This window comes from Euleptes europaea, chromosome 2 (assembly GCF_029931775.1).
Source record: "Euleptes europaea isolate rEulEur1 chromosome 2, rEulEur1.hap1, whole genome shotgun sequence".
Taxonomy (NCBI): Eukaryota; Metazoa; Chordata; class Lepidosauria; order Squamata; family Sphaerodactylidae; genus Euleptes; species Euleptes europaea.
In genome coordinates, this window is record NC_079313.1 from 102,488,003 (window position 1) to 102,503,719 (window position 15,717).

The following is a 15,717-nucleotide window of genomic DNA, read 5'->3' on the forward strand; positions in this document are numbered from 1 at the left end:
CTTCACTTTTTCAAGATGCTCATCTTAGCTATTGTAAAGGTAAAGGTCCCCTGTGCAAGCACCGGGTCTTACATAAAAATGAACGCATAGAGCTGTATCCTGACCCAGGTAATAGCACACATGACATAATACTATTGGCTGATTCATAACACCACAATGTTTATGCTGATTTGGCCCCCACCCCTTCAGATTACGGCAGTGCAGTATTCTTGGTGAACAGGGGAGGCCATATGACTCATTCATCACAAGCAGAAGCTATTAGTTTTGCGAGCCACTGTGTACCACCTTTACATCTATTGCATCACCTCTCTCTTATTCAATCACTAGATCTTACACAATTACTGAGAGACAGCAAGGTGTAGTGGTTAAGAGAGGTGGTTTGGAGTGGTGGAGTCTGATCTGGAGAACTGGGTTTGATTCCCCACTCCTCCACATGAGCAGCAGAGGCTAATCTGGTGAACTGGATTTGTTTCCCAACTCCTATACATGAAGCCAGCTGGGTGACCTTGGGCTAGACACACTCTCTCAGCCCCACCTACCTCACATGGTATCTGTTGTGGGGAGGGGAAAGGAGGGTGAATTTAAGTAAATTTGATTCTTCCTTAAGTGGTAGAGAAAGTTGGCAAAAAACCCAACTCTTCTTCATCATCATCAGGAACAGGAGACAAAGGGATGATGAACAGGAGACAAAGGAAGGCCTAATTCCTTCTTGAGAGAGCTGTTTCTAATCCTGATGTCTCCATCTTTCTCCTGAGAAACATCTTTTCACTACTAATAAACATCAATGCATTGGACTAAATAGAATTCTTCCAGCAGCTACTTCTTGCTCGGAATCAATTGCCCTTTGGGTACAATCTATCGATTTCTTTTGGCCTCAGCTTGGCTGCTACTATCATTAGAGAAGTAAAAAATGAATACAGAGCCCTCAGGACAATAGAAGGGACTCAGCAAATGCGACTATACTGCTTACAGCTGTCACAAGAGAGGGGTTTCCACCACTTCACCAAACATCTTGATCTACTACAGTCTCTGGCACCAACACCATTAGTCTGTCGCCAGTCTCTATGGATATTTTATTCCTCCTCAAGGTTCACAGATGTAATTGCCAATTTGCTACTGAGCAGGCTGTAGAACCATTCCTCAACTCCCAGGAAAGTTCCACCCTGCCAACTGCATTTACAAGATTAATTCATTCCAGCGGCTCCCCAGGGTGGCATCTGGCAGGATAGGGAAATGTCTCACAAAGCCCTGGGGGACATGTCCTTTGCATCTCTTCCAGAGCAAGCACAAACTGCTGAATGAAAACCTTTAGCGTGACAGCCTTTTACATTTTTTTAAACGTTCCTTTTCTATCGTCTACGACCCACCACACATAATTCCCAACTCTATAGTGACCTCCAGATTTTTCAAGGAGCAAACTTAACCACCCATCTCTACTCAACTACCATCTTGCCCTTTATGTATTGAATCGCCACATCATGAAAATAGCCTTATGTCAAGCCATGATTCTGAGGGCAGTTTTGTGCTTTGGGGAAACAGCCCTGCGGGGTGAATAAATGTGCCTTCCTCACCCTACTGTGTGACAGGGGGAGGGAGAGCAACCAATATGTATGTATTGAATATGCAGTGAGTGAATGGTTTGAAAAACACTGGGTTCCCATTTGTTCCATTCGGGTCATGCTCAATAATGTCTCTCTCTGCTATGTATCCCTTTCAGGCCTGCACAGCTTGTGACCCATCAACCATGTAAGGCAGCCCAGCAGGGGCTCAATAAAAACTCTCACTTTGCTACCTACCTTGGATAGTAAAAAACAAGGAGGTTATCAATCACTAGAACAGGCTGCAATCCACAGTACATGGGCCACAGTTGGCTCAGTGAGCAAGAAAGGCTTACATCATGCTGGCTTATTCCTTCCAATACCAACCCAGAATCCATTATCCGTGCCAAGGGAGGCAGCAGTTGAGTGGCTTTGGGCGAAAATGCATGGCTGCTTTGTGTGTGTGTGTGTGTAAAGTGCCGTCAAGTTGCAGCCGACTTATGGCAACCCCTTTTTGGGGGGTTTTCATGGCAAGAGACTATCAGAGGTGGTTTGCCAGTGCCTTTCTCTGCACAGCAACCTTGATATTCCTTGGTGGTCTCCCATCCAAATACTAACCAAGGCCAACCCTGCTTAGCTTCTAAGATCTGACAAGATTTAGCCTCCTTTATTCCCTGTTTCAGCCAGGATTCAGCCGTGATCAAATGCATGCGTTTCGCCAAACGTGCATTCGATCCTGGCTAAAACCTGGCTGAAACAGGGAATAAAGGAAGCTAAAGCGACCATGCATTTTCGTCCTTTATCTACTTTTATTGGTCTACTCTCAGGTGTTTGGTTTCCTGTCTTTCCAAGGCTGTGTCTAACAGTAGCAATAACTCCTCTGCCTTCACAGGCCAGTTTCCCTCATTAATCTTCTTTTCATACTCATAGCTGTGCAGCGGCCAAATTTCCTTTAGGTACTCCTAAACTACTGCAATTCCACTTATGCTAACTTGACATTTTTCTAAATCCTACGAGGGCCAATTCATTCTTGTGTGTCATTACCTATAATTCTGTCCCTAGATTTTATGATAAATGAAAATCCACAGGAACCTGTTTTACCCAGTGAGGTTTTATGTTTTCTGAAATCCAGCTTAATGCCGTGTCATTCCTCAGTGAGTCAGATGCAGAGTTCAAGGATAGAGACACATCCTATTTCGGTCTCTAGCTCAGTCTGCAGAGAGAGCCAGGACAAGGTAGCTGTGGAGAACCCACATAGCCCAGTAGGGATGGACTGGGAATCTAAAATGACCCCGTTTGAGTGTCCCACACAGTGCTACAGGCCGACACTGCAGGGGCCACTCATCTCTGACTTGCCAATAATTTTTGTCAGCTCACCTGTTGCCTCCTCTTGCCGTACCACCAACTGGCTACCAACTGGCAGCAATGCAGAAAGAGACAATGCAGCAGGGGAGCCAATCCCCCATTGATGGTGCTGCTGGACAGGCACACTTGATCTAAGTTACCAGCAGCAGGCGGCAACCTTCTCCTCCCACTGTTCCAGCCCCACCTTTGCTCAATGGGGAGGGTAATCATATGATGCTATGGCATCTCTTGCAGTCTGGAAGTGACATCAGGACATTGTGCAATGCTTTAAGATCTGAAGTGAAATCACAGTGTCACGCAACATCATTTCTCCAAGTCTCTACTCCACCCCCTTATGCTCCTGGCAGGCAATCCTATAATACATCTGAGTTGAGTATCCCCTGAGCAACTGGGGTTGCCTCTGCTTGCTCCTGGCTTCCTTTTGCTTCCAGGGCATTGGCCTACCCGGAAATTTCCCTGTAAGTTGAATGGCCAGTCTGCCAAACCAAAGGCACAGTCGAGAGAGGAATGGCCAAGGGAAAAGCGAGACAACAAGACATGCTGCCGTGGCTGATGACGGGCCTGTGACAAAATGGCAGGCAGTCATTGAACTGCACTGGAAAAGCTTTGGTTGCTCTCTGCTCGGCTCACTTGCATAGAGGCCAGGAGGAGACTAAAGTGTGCAGGAATGAAGTCTGATCACCCACCCCCTGCTCCAGCCATTTATGCACACTTCTTTCTGGAACAAGCTCTTTCTATGCAAGTGCTTTCAAATAGCTGATTTATAAAAACAGAGATACTATTGAGTAACTTAACACTGGTCAACCTTTCTGGCATGTGTCCCACAGGTCACATCCAAAGTATTGGATGGTGCCAATCTAATGTGCAAATACATGCGGCCTTGATGCATTGGTAGGGTTGCCAGGTCCCTCTTCCCCACTGGCGGGAGATTTTGGGGGCGGAGCCTGAGGAGGGTGGGGTTTGGGGTGGGGAGGGACTTCAATGCCATAGAGTTCAATTGCGAAAGCGGCCATTTTTCTCCAGGTGATCTGATCTCTATCGGCTGGAGATCAGTTGAATTAGCAGGAGATCTCCTGCTACTACCTGGCAGTTGGCAACCCTATGCATTGGGTTGGTTGTGTTTCTGGTTCACAAAAGCCAAAGAAGCAGCACACCACTGGAGAGAAAGGAAGGAGTATCTTCTATTCTATAGCCAGGTGCAACCACCTTTCAATACCTGTATAGATATAACAGAAAGTCCTACTGCCTGGGTCATGTAACGCACTTGTACTTCAATTTGTCCACTACTCTTTCATATGCATAAAGTCTCAGGTTCAATCCCTAGCATCTCCAAATAAAGGTTCTCAGGTAGCAGGTACTGGGGATATGAATTCTTGATATGATGCTGAATCAGAAAGGAAAAGGAAGTTTTGTCCTCTATTAAGTGACGGTAGTAGAAAGCAATGATTTTGCTTCTGACTGCAGAATAAGCAGAAGTTGTACAGGAAGGATATTGAAAATCTGTTCATAGTGCAGGGAAGAACTGTAAAGAGCCTGCAAACCTTAACATTTGCATCCTCGTAAATCTAACAAATGACGCATAGACTGATCCAGTACTTGGGAGGTAGAGCTGGACTCATTCAATTTATGGAAAAAGCACAATTTATTCTTCAAGTGGGATTGATTAACCATCAAAACTAGTTGTAGAGGGAGGTGGAAGATTGACTACCACTACTTGCAGACATCAAATCAAGATTAGACTTCTTCTAAAAAGAGATAAATTTAGCCAAATGCAATTTAGCCAAGCTTAAAGAAGAGACTACTTAGTGCTCCCTTCTGACTCATGATTTCTGAAAGCTTGGGTTTATTTGCTTATTATTTGATTGAAGTTGACAGAAGTTATTTGGATTGTAATTAGAAGCACAAGAATATTAAATTGCAATCCATTCCTCCTTTCCCCATCTCTCCATTGAGCACTGGCCAGGAACAAGGTCTCTGGCAATAATCCTGGGGCAAAACTCCACTCTACAATCTTTGGCTGGTTCTACAATGTTGTGGCACCTCAACGTTGTGGCACCTCAATGTTGTAGCACCTCAACAAGGCAAGCTGATGCCCTGAGTGGAATATATCTTTTCAGTTACAAAGTGGGAGTGGCTCCTTGTGAGCGAATTCTCCTTGCTAAATCCCATATCAAGGCCTCATTAGACTTAAATGTAGGATCAAATCCCTTTTAAAGGATTGACCCAATTCCAACTAAATTCAACAGAACTGAACCAAGACACAATTCATCTCAGACGCAAGGTTTCAGAATATGCCTTGATCTACAATTGTGCCTCAAATTTATTTTAGCTTTCTCTCTCGCTGTCTAGAAAATAAATCTGTTTCCTGTATATATTTTCCTGGAACTGTGGCCTTAGAAATTTCCCTCCTTAATAAATGCTTTTTTTGCCTCCATAACTCTCTAGCAAATTTGATCTTGCTCGACCCTCCCTGATGCCTTTCAGAAGACACATAATGGGGAGCGGGGGTTCAGCTGTTCTGTTTTTTAAAAAGTGTTTTACCTCTTGTTCGGGTTTTATTCCTGTTTTTATGTTTTAGGTTTTAAATTGTTAGTGACTCTTTTAAATTGCTTTTCATTATTGTGACCTGCTTGGGAATCTTTGGATCAAATCAGTGTGATATAAGTTAAATTCAAAAGGTGGGTATAGGCACAGACTTGAGACAAGATCGTGTCTATGAGAATTGGAGAGCAATTAACAAGTTGGGTTTAGCTTCTGCTAAAACTAAACAGCTGAAAAAAATAACAGCATCCAGCTGAATGGTAAAAAGCTACACTACAGCAATTCACTGTTCTAAAGGAAGAGAGCTGCTCTTTCATGTAATATGTGACATTATAATTTTGTGCCTTTGCTCACTTCCACTCCACATTATCATCTGATGCTGATGCAGGCATGGAAAGTGACATCACGATAACATCATGACATGAGCATGCCATTTAGAAGAAGAAGCCTTTTTACTGAAGCATGGAGGCTTACCGTACTTCTGTGCCCCAAGGAAGCAGGCAGAGTTATGAAGGGGGCAGAGGGTAGCACTGGCTTCCCAAGAAATGCAGAGCCAGCACCCCTGTCTTGGTGACAGACACCCCTCCCTGTCTCATCTTGTTCATTGTGTGAATGGGGCGAAACAACAGAATATGGAGGAAATAACTTCTAGGAATGTATGCTCTACAGTGAACGGCAAACGCTGTTGCACTCAACAGAGAAGATTTTATGTGCACTGAAAAATAATGACACTAACACTCCAGGTAATAACTAGCAGACAAGACAGAGAACAGAATTAGCAGAAAGGCTTACACTGGAACTACACAACTAACATTGAAGGGAGAAAGATAAACCTACCACTTAGTTAAATAGCATGCCTATTATATTGGGTGCGGTGGAACACAGGCAGGATGGTGCTGCTGCAGTCGTCTTGTTTGTGGCTTCCTAGAGGCACCTGGTTGGCCACTGTGTGAACAGACTGCTGGACTTGATGGGCCTTGGTCTGATTCAGCAGGGCCTTTCTTATGTTATTATGTTCTTAAATAGCAACACAACACTCTCTCACGCACCTCTATCACACAGTAGCTATGCAATTTGCAAAGCATCAGAACCTATTAACGTACACTTTATATTTTACCTGTTCAGACAATACATGAAACCATGGTTTATTCTAATTAGGGTTAATTTGTGCAACCAGGGTTTGCCTTGCAGGTGATCATTCAAATACTTGTTTGTCTTGACAAATGCTGGTTCCATCTCTTGGCTGTTCCCTGGACCTTCCCTGCTGAGATCCAACTGGTTCCCAGCCGACATTGTTCCCATTTGAAAGTAATAGCATAGTTAAGACTAGTTGTGGTTAATAATTTGAAATGTTAGTTTCATATCCTGAATTGGCATACCCTTCCTAGCCATAGTTAGTGGAATGGCCTGTGTTCAGATGACCACAGTAACCAGTTATTAAACCATGGTTTTATGTGACTTCTGAACCAAGCATATGAAAGCATTACCAAAGCAGGAAAAGTAACTGGGAGCAGGGAGAGCTGTTGCTTATATATTTATTTATTTTTATTTATTTACAGAATTTGTATCCCGCCTTTCCGTCCTGACAAAGGCCACCAGGTCAGCTAACAATTTAAAACATACATGATAAAATTGCTTTTAAAAACCATTAAAATACCCTCAAACACATATCATGAAAACAATTTAAAAACAGAGTTAAAATCTAAAACATGAAATCATTGGTAAGGAAGGAGGGATCATTGAGGGAATGCCAAACAAGGAAGCTATAAAAGGCAAGAACAGAGCCTTGCCCAACTGAGGACACAAACAACTGTTTACTAGGACTGGGTTCAAATCACCACTCAACCATAAAATTCACCAGGTGACCTTCCGCGGATCTCTCCCTCTGTCTCTCTTTCACTCAGCCTTTTTTTTTTTTTTTTACAGAATACTTGGGATAAAAAAATGGGGCATAAAATATGTTGTACAGCACCCTGAGCTCCAAGAAAGAGTGAGACAAACGTCTAAATTATGTACAGCATTTGTTGACACAAATGTGATCGCTAAAATCAGATTCTATTCTGGAGGACTGGCAGTTAGCCAACATTTTAAACGGGAGGTATGGGAGGCATAGGGAGGACAGTAAAGGTCTGTTATCCTAACGGGAGGATCATGCACGAGAAATTTTCTAGCATTACACAGTCTAGTACGAGGAAATAAAGCAGTTACCTTCAGTTATCCTCTAGCTGCACCTGCCTGTCCACTTGCTGCCTGACCACTTGCATCTTGCACAGAAAGGCTTGTTGATACAAAGGGGGAAACTATCCCAGATAATTACACTGTGAACACGACCTTATTAAAGTGCAGATTAATCTCTCCCTTTCTCAACTGCTGTCACAAGTGACCTGATTCTAGACATGACTATCAACCAACATTTCATGTCCCTCCATGAGCTGGATTTGTAGCACAGTCTCTGCTTCTTTGTGCTGTGTCTCATCCAACCCTACAGGCAGGCTTAATCTCTGACATTAAAATGTCCAGAGTGAATCATACCAGTTACATGCAGCACTTTGACATGGAGTGCTGTTCAGGGAGAGAGAGTGGGTCAGCAGTTCCCGCATAGGGTTGCCAACCTCTAGGTGGTGGTAGGAGATCTTCTGCTATTACAACTGATCTCCAGCCGATAGAGATCAGTTCACCTGGAGAAAATGGCCGCTTTGGCAATTAGACTCTATGGCATTGAGGTCCCTCCCCTCTCCAAAGCCCGCCCTCCTCAGGCTCCATCCCAAAAACCTTCTGCCAGTGGAGAAGAGGGACCTGGCAACCCTATACCCACATAATGTTTGGCTTACGACTGTGAGGGTGGCAAGGGCGCAGGGTGGCAAGCCAAAACTTCTGAAATGGCTGCATTTTACAGGAAATCTCTGAGTTCAACACATAGAACCAGTGCACACGTACCTGTTCATTATGTGAGGACTTGTGTTAGTCAAGTGATTATTTGTATGTGTAGATGGGCCTTCACAGATCTGTCACCACAAAAAGAACATAAGGTTCTCCTGAGATGTGGATGTTCATGTTTGTCAGCTGTTTCTTTGCAGAGAAATACCTGGCCATTGGGTTGTTTATCACACCCTTTATTGTATTTGTTGGATTTTTACCCCCTCTTTATTTCAGAGAACTCAGGGAGATGCACATTGTCCCCTTGAACTCTCTCAGCCCCACCTACCTCACAAGGTGTCTGTTGTGGGGAGAGGAAGGGAAGGAGATCGTAAGCTGGTTTGATTCCCCTTAAAAGTTGGCATATAAAAACCAACTCTTCTTCTCCCTCAATTTTTTCCTCCCAACCACCTTGTAAGGTGGCTTAAAATGACTACGGTAGCTTTCACATGGAGCTCCCCAAACTGTATCTATGATTGATCATATAGGACATGAAACAGTCTTTTCAGAAGGTTGAAGGCCATGATGTGCACACTCATCTCAGTGGCATATCCATTTGCAGACCACGCAGGTGTTTGGAGGGCTTCAATAATGAGCAGAGCCAGTTTGTCTGGAGATGACAGTGGCCTGAAAGACATGCGTATATTCACCACAAGAAATGATGCCTCTGTCATTTCCCCTTCAGCTCTCCTGAAATCTATGGCCTGTCTCCAGCCTAATAATACCTAATGACCAATGTTCGGGTGAGATCACCACACTGAGTGAAGCTGAAGCCAAAGAAGATGAGAAACTATCTGATGAGAGGCAGGAAAGCAATTAGAAAAGCTCGCAGCTAGGAGGTTGTCTCCTGTGAGGGAATGCTGCTGCAGTAGTCAATTAGGAATGCTATTCAGGAATCCTCCAAGGGCCCCATTTGCTCACTTTCCTATCCCCACCATTTCCCTCTCACTGTCCTCTCTTCCTCTCATTTGATTTTCTTTTTTCTTGGGTATAAAAGGGCGCGAATGTCCGTGAGTGCATGTAATCTTAGGGACGTTTCAAATGAACCAATGCATCCCAAGGGCTGTCATATGCCATTCGTTTTAGTGTTGTGGTGTGCTTCCCCACTGTCCTGAGTGGTGAGGAGTTTCAGGGGCTAGGGTTTACATAGGTTCCCTTTGGAAGAGAAAGCACTGAAAGCATATTCTTTCTCAAACAAATGTTAAGGATGCTCAGACATCTATTGGTTCAGCACATGCCCTGTTGGCCAGTGGCAAACAGGAAGCCAATTTGTTGACAGATCATTTATCAGTTTGTTGACTGGCTCACGGCTGTTCTGCAGGATGCTTCATCATATCCCTTCCTAACAGTATGCTACATTGCACTTGGTTTTTCACACTTGCATATTCTCACACTGCCTAGTTCAGTTCTCCTTCCCTCTTTCCTTGCCACACCACTACTCCTCTCAGCAGGCAATTATTTGGACAGACAGTTACATCAGTCACAAATTCATATAACTCAATCACAAATAAATGCTGCATTAAAAAAATAATCCTTCCATATGGCATTAGTCTAAGAAGTCTCTAGTGATGTTATTGCTGCTGATCTGTCTGGATATGCCGTGTTTTTTGGGGCAGTGCACAACCAAGCAGACTGGCTAACCAACTCATAAAGGTGCAAGCATCGGGTCATTACTGACCCATGGGGTGACATCCCATCCTGGCGTTTACTAGGCAGATTGTGTTTACAGGGTGGTTTGCCATTGCCTTTCCCATTCATCTACACTTTACCCCCAGCAAGCTTTTTACCGACCTCAGAAGAATGGAAGGCTGAATCAACTTTGAGCTGGCTACCTGAAACCAAGTTCTGTCAGGATCAAACTCAGGTGGTAAGCAGAGCTTTGACTGCAGAACTACAGCTTACTCTGTACCACGAGGTTCCTATATTACTGCATATACACTCCCTTTATTTGTATTACATGAATGGTGCAGTGCTTTGTCACTGAAGGTATTCTTTTTGTTGACAGACGTTGGAATAGCAGTGGAAAATGTGGGAGGACTGTGTGGGAGAGGTTGAAGAGGCAAAACAGCAGAGATGGTTAGTCAGGGCATATGTGGGGGAAAGGGAAGTGATCAGTCAGTTATCAGCCATATGAATTGTTTGAATCTGAAGAGACTGGATCTGAAAATGAAAATTGTTAGTTGTGTGCACTGGAAGAGTTCACAAAAGAAGCTGGCAGGGCAAGCAGATATCTGCCTTCCTCTTCCCCAAGCAGCCTGACATTAATCCCAAAACTTCTCTGTGAGGACATTTGTGAAAACATCTGTGACCAAAGAAAGGCTATATTTGCCAAATATCTTTAAGCACCATCTCCAAGATTCTCATTCCAGTTCTGGTCAAAAATGAAATTTAGCCCTGATAATCTGTGCCCTAGCCACCTACCATCTTGGGGTTAGAACCTCAATAGCTTTGGGGAAATCTAAAATAACTGATTGTGGGACACAACCGTTAGCGAAAGGGTCTTCTGTGTGCACACCAGGCCTGTTGAGTGCTGTATCCTCCTTATACTTGCTTCTCACAGAATACCAAGTCACTTATGAGGTCACCATTCTTGTTTCCAAGGGAGAGTTGGCTCAACACCAGACAGTTCAACAAAAGCTTTCTGATAAGAATCTTGGATCGTCATAATAGATTTTCTCAGGTACCAGGCAACTATCTCAGAATCAGGTAGCAAAACATGTTTTTTAGGGAATCTTAAGATGGCAAAACAAGTGCAACTACTGTGTGATGGATGCTTCCAACAGCAAAGCCAGAAGCCACAGTGAAGGGTCAGTCTGTAAATATCTAATCGGCCACTGGTGGCTCCAGAATTAAAGCTGCTCTCGTTTCTTAGTCCAGAACAAGAATGTTGGGAAATCTCATCGATCTGTTTGTATTACTGATAAAGAAGTTTTGAAGCTTTTCTTTTCCAAAGATACCATCAGAGTAAGAAGACAGAGGAAGAAAAATGGAACGGGGTGGTTAAAAGAATCTTCTTTTTGGAAATCTGCATTTCTTTGATGCTTGGCTGGAATTTCCAGAAGTATCAAATTAAAGCTCTGTCAGAGCTACAAGATGGCTGAAGTCTCTTACCATTTATAGGTTCCCACCCCCCTGTATATTTTACCCAGAGGGATTTGTTTGTGTTTGTGTTTGTGTGTGTGTGTTTAATCCATACTACCCTTTCCCCCAATATTCATCATGTTAGACCTTTCAAGAAATGGGAAAATAAGATTTTGAATAGGGTCTGTCTTCACAAATGACAATCCTCAAAAGTATACCTAACTCAGAAACTGGATTCCACAACTGAAAAACAGTTGGGATCAATTTGGTCTAGATCTGCAAACTTTGCCTTCTCATTCTATGCTATCCTTATTGCTCCATCACCCTTCGGAGACTGCTAAGTAAAAGCTAGAAGCGTGCTGTTTGGCTAGACTCTCTACCACGCCACAATTTAACTGCAAAGCTGTCTCGAACTTTACCTTGCTCCCTGCAATTCCCTCTAGAAAAAACAATGCCTTGTTGCAGACTAGAAAAGAATTTTAAAAGATTTATATTGCTCGACTAGCATAGCGTACCCTGTCACATTTTCCTCTGAAAGCTCTATTTAGGTTTCTACTTTGGGCTGGATTTGCACCAAGTTCTTTTGCAGCAGGAATTATGGATGTTACCTGCGTTTACTACTACAATAGGGACATATCAAATTTATATTAGTGAATTATTTATAGTACCTGTGCAGTACCTTTGTTTCCCTCATATAATCATGAGAATTTTCAGGCAATTTGAAGTTTTACTCTATGATCACATTCTTAATGAAGTCTTAAATCACATTCTTAACAAAATAGTAAAACATGATGCAGCTCCACTGATTCAAAATCAGCATTGCTAGGTTTGCATTTACTCTACCCAGCCCTGACCTGGATGGCCCAGGCTAGCCTGATCTCGTCAGATCTCAGAAGCTAAGCAGGGTCAGCCCTAGTATTTGGATGGGAGACCACCAAGGAATATGAGGGTTGCTGTGCAGAGGAAGGCACTGGCAAACCACCTCTGTTAGTCTCTTGCCATGAAAACCCTCAAAGGGGTCGCCATAAGTCAGCTGCGACCTGAAGGCACTTTACACACACACGTGAGTTGTCCACACTACCAGATGGGAAAGGATTAAGCTTACATCTTCCCCTCCCATCACTTAGATAATTTTCGTTAGAGCTGCACGGTACTCTCCTGCTGCACCAACATATGCAATACTTCTGATCATTCTCCTTTTTCTCTGATATTCACTCTAGCACTAAATACATCCTTTCTCTGTGAAGAGTCTTTCGGGCAGACCAGAAAATCGCAAACTGATGGCTTTTAATTATCAGTGTCACATCTCTTCTCTGGGATATGCTTAAAGCACATTTGCAAGGTTTCATTATTGCTTATGCTTCCCGCAAGAGGAGTCGATAGAATAAAAAGCTGAATAAACTTGAAACTCGGAAGAAACCACAAATTAACACCACTCATATCTCTAAAAATTACAAGATGAAATATATATGAAATCAACAAATTGCTTTCCTTGCAGGCTGAATTTGCCTTGACCAGCAGTTAACAGAATTACTGGGAATCCTGTAGAAAGATTGATAAATTATAGGCTTTTAGTCTTCAGTAGATATTCAGAAGTTGTTATATTGCTGCAAAGGGACCCTGGGACAGTTTCATGTTACTCAGAAAGTGATAAATGAGCAGCTCAAGAAATTCTATTTAGCTCTTTATTCTGCAGACAATGTGCCATCTGGGGGGCAATCTCAACTTTTGTGGGCTAAACGGAAATCCCGTCTCAAGATAATCAGTAAAGAGTGAAAAACTGAATCAGCAATCAGATCTAGGCAGAGATGGGTATATTAGTGAGCAATACAAAATCTTTAACAATACATTGATACCCTCTTGGCCCACATTATAAAACAGGCACAAAAATCTGATATTCTACCAGGGTCAACATTTGACTCAAAGTTCTTTCTAAACCAGACAAATATTCCACCTGTTTTAGCTACAGGCTGATATCCTTGATAAATGTTGATGAAAACACCTTTGCCACAGTGCTCACAAGGTGTCTCATCCAAATCAAGTGAGATTTGTTCCTCAGTGACAAGGTGACATTCAGATACGGCTCTGTATTGACATTGGTGGTATGGAATATAGGTGTAACCCCTTATTGGCTTTGTTTTTAAGAAGTGGAAATGCCTTTGACAAGCTGAGCTCTTGAGCAGTAAAAGGTGGTCCTTTCAGAGTGCATTTACTGGATAAAGAAGAAAATCTTGTTCTTGAACAACAACTTAATGGTCTTTGATCTGACAGCTTTCCTGAGGGCCACAACATAAATGCTAGGTGTCCCCTAGCACTGTTTGATATATGTGCTATCAGGAAAGCTACAGATTTTAAGGAGGAGGCATCAGTATAAACTGAGTTTCTTCCATGAAGATGATCTGCTCAACCCCAACTTTCAAGCTGCAGTGTTTTGTTTCCACACACACACCCCAGAGCATCCACACAGTGTCATCCTTCTCCCACTCTCCTTCTGCAGTTTCCCATTCTTTGAGCTGATGGTTCCCAAACCTGCTTTGATTGGATGTTTCCAGAAATATAAAACTCAAAGTGGATTAGCCTGTATGGGGACAGGAAGGTTTCTGAACCTCCACACCAGGCTCCACTTTCCCTTCCTGTTCCCTTGCACTCACCATTCTCCCCCCTCCCACAAGAGGCTTTTCCCTGACTTAAAAAACATGGTAGTAGGTATACCTATTGTGTGTGTTAAATGCCATCAAATCGCTTCTGACTTATGGCAACCATATGAATTAATGACGTCCATAATGTTCTATTGATAACAGCCTTGCTCAGGTCTTGTAAACTGAAAGCCATGGCTTCCTTGATTGAGTCAGTCCATCTCATGTTGGGTCTTCCTCTTTTCCTGCTGCCTTCAACTTTTCCTAGAATTATAGTATTTTCCAGTGATTCTTGTCATCTCATAATGTGATGAAAGTACAATAGCCTCAGTTTAATCATTTTAGCTTCTAGGGAGAGTTCAGGTTTGATTTGATCTAGAACCCACTTATTTGGCAGTCCACGGTATCAATAAAACTCTCCTCCACACCGCATTTCAAAGGAATCTACTTGCTTCCTGTCAGCTTTCTTCATTTTCCAACTTTCACACCTATACATGGAGAATGCTATGGCATGAATTAACTTGGTCTTGGTTGCCAGCTACACATCTTTACACTTAAAAATATTTTCTAGCTCCTTCATGGCTGCCCTTCCCAGTCTCAATCTCCTTCTGATTTCTAGGTTGCAGTCTCTCTTTTGGTTGATGATGGAGCCAAAGAATAGAAAATCTTAAACAATTTCAATTTCTTCATTGTTTCTGCTAGGGTCGTGCAAAAAAAGAACCATTCGGTAAATTTTGGGTTTATTGGGCCCGATTTATTTTTGGCAAACCTGGAATAAGTCAAATACCCATACTAGTAAAGGGGTATTTCGGCTTCAGCTTTATTCCCAGTTTTAATATTCAACTTTAATTAAATCCGAAAGAAGCCAAAAAGGCCTTTTCGGGTTTATTTTCAGTTCGGGTTTATTAATATACACAACCATAGCTCCTGCCATCAATTTGCACTCCACCTTCCTCTAAATCTAATCCAGTTTTCCTTATAATATGTTCTGCATATACCGTAGATTGAAGAGACAGGGAGATAAAATACGGTACATCCTTGTCTGACACCTTTGCCAATTGGAAATCATTCTGTTTCTCCATATTCTGTCTGAGCAGTAGCCTCTTGTCCAGTGTACAGGTTGTGCATCAAAACAATCAAATGTTGTGGCACTCCCATTTCTTTTAAAACCAACCATAACTTTTCATGAGTAAAGCTTTGCTGTAACACAAGCTGATATTCTTCTGAAATTCTCTCATATGCTCCAGTAACTAATACACAATATGATCTCTAGAGCTTGTTCTTTTTCTGAATCCAGCTTCAACATCTGTCATTTCTCATTCCATATATTACCTATTAAAAACTACCGGAAAAATCCCTCCAGTGTGCAGGGTGGGAAATGGCACATGTGAGAGAACGGAAAGGGGAAAGTAGAGAACTGTGAAGAGGTTCCACTTTTGCATTCTCAATAGCAATGAGTCCACACAACAGGGAATTGTCCCCATGTGAAAGCAGCGCTCATATTATATGGTCAGAGCCAGAGTGCTCAGGTAACCAGCTAACAAGACTGGAACAAGTCTTGGATTTTGGAAAAGCCTGCATCACTGGAAACAGGCAGAGAAAGGCTCCTCGTTTTTAAAACTTGAGTCCAGAAACTAGGT

The 15,717-nt window shown here is 42.8% G+C and overlaps 1 protein-coding gene and 1 pseudogene across 1 annotated transcript in view; one reads left to right on the top strand and one right to left on the bottom strand.

Moving 5' to 3' along the window:
* The window catches only part of LOC130472816 (adenosine receptor A1-like), a 74,544-nt gene that overhangs the window by 29,676 nt on the left and 29,151 nt on the right, over positions 1-15,717 (bottom strand). The gene's annotated exons all lie outside the window — the stretch shown is intronic.
* Positions 1-15,717, top strand: part of LOC130493898 (dixin-like) — a 46,762-nt pseudogene that overhangs the window by 26,858 nt on the left and 4,187 nt on the right.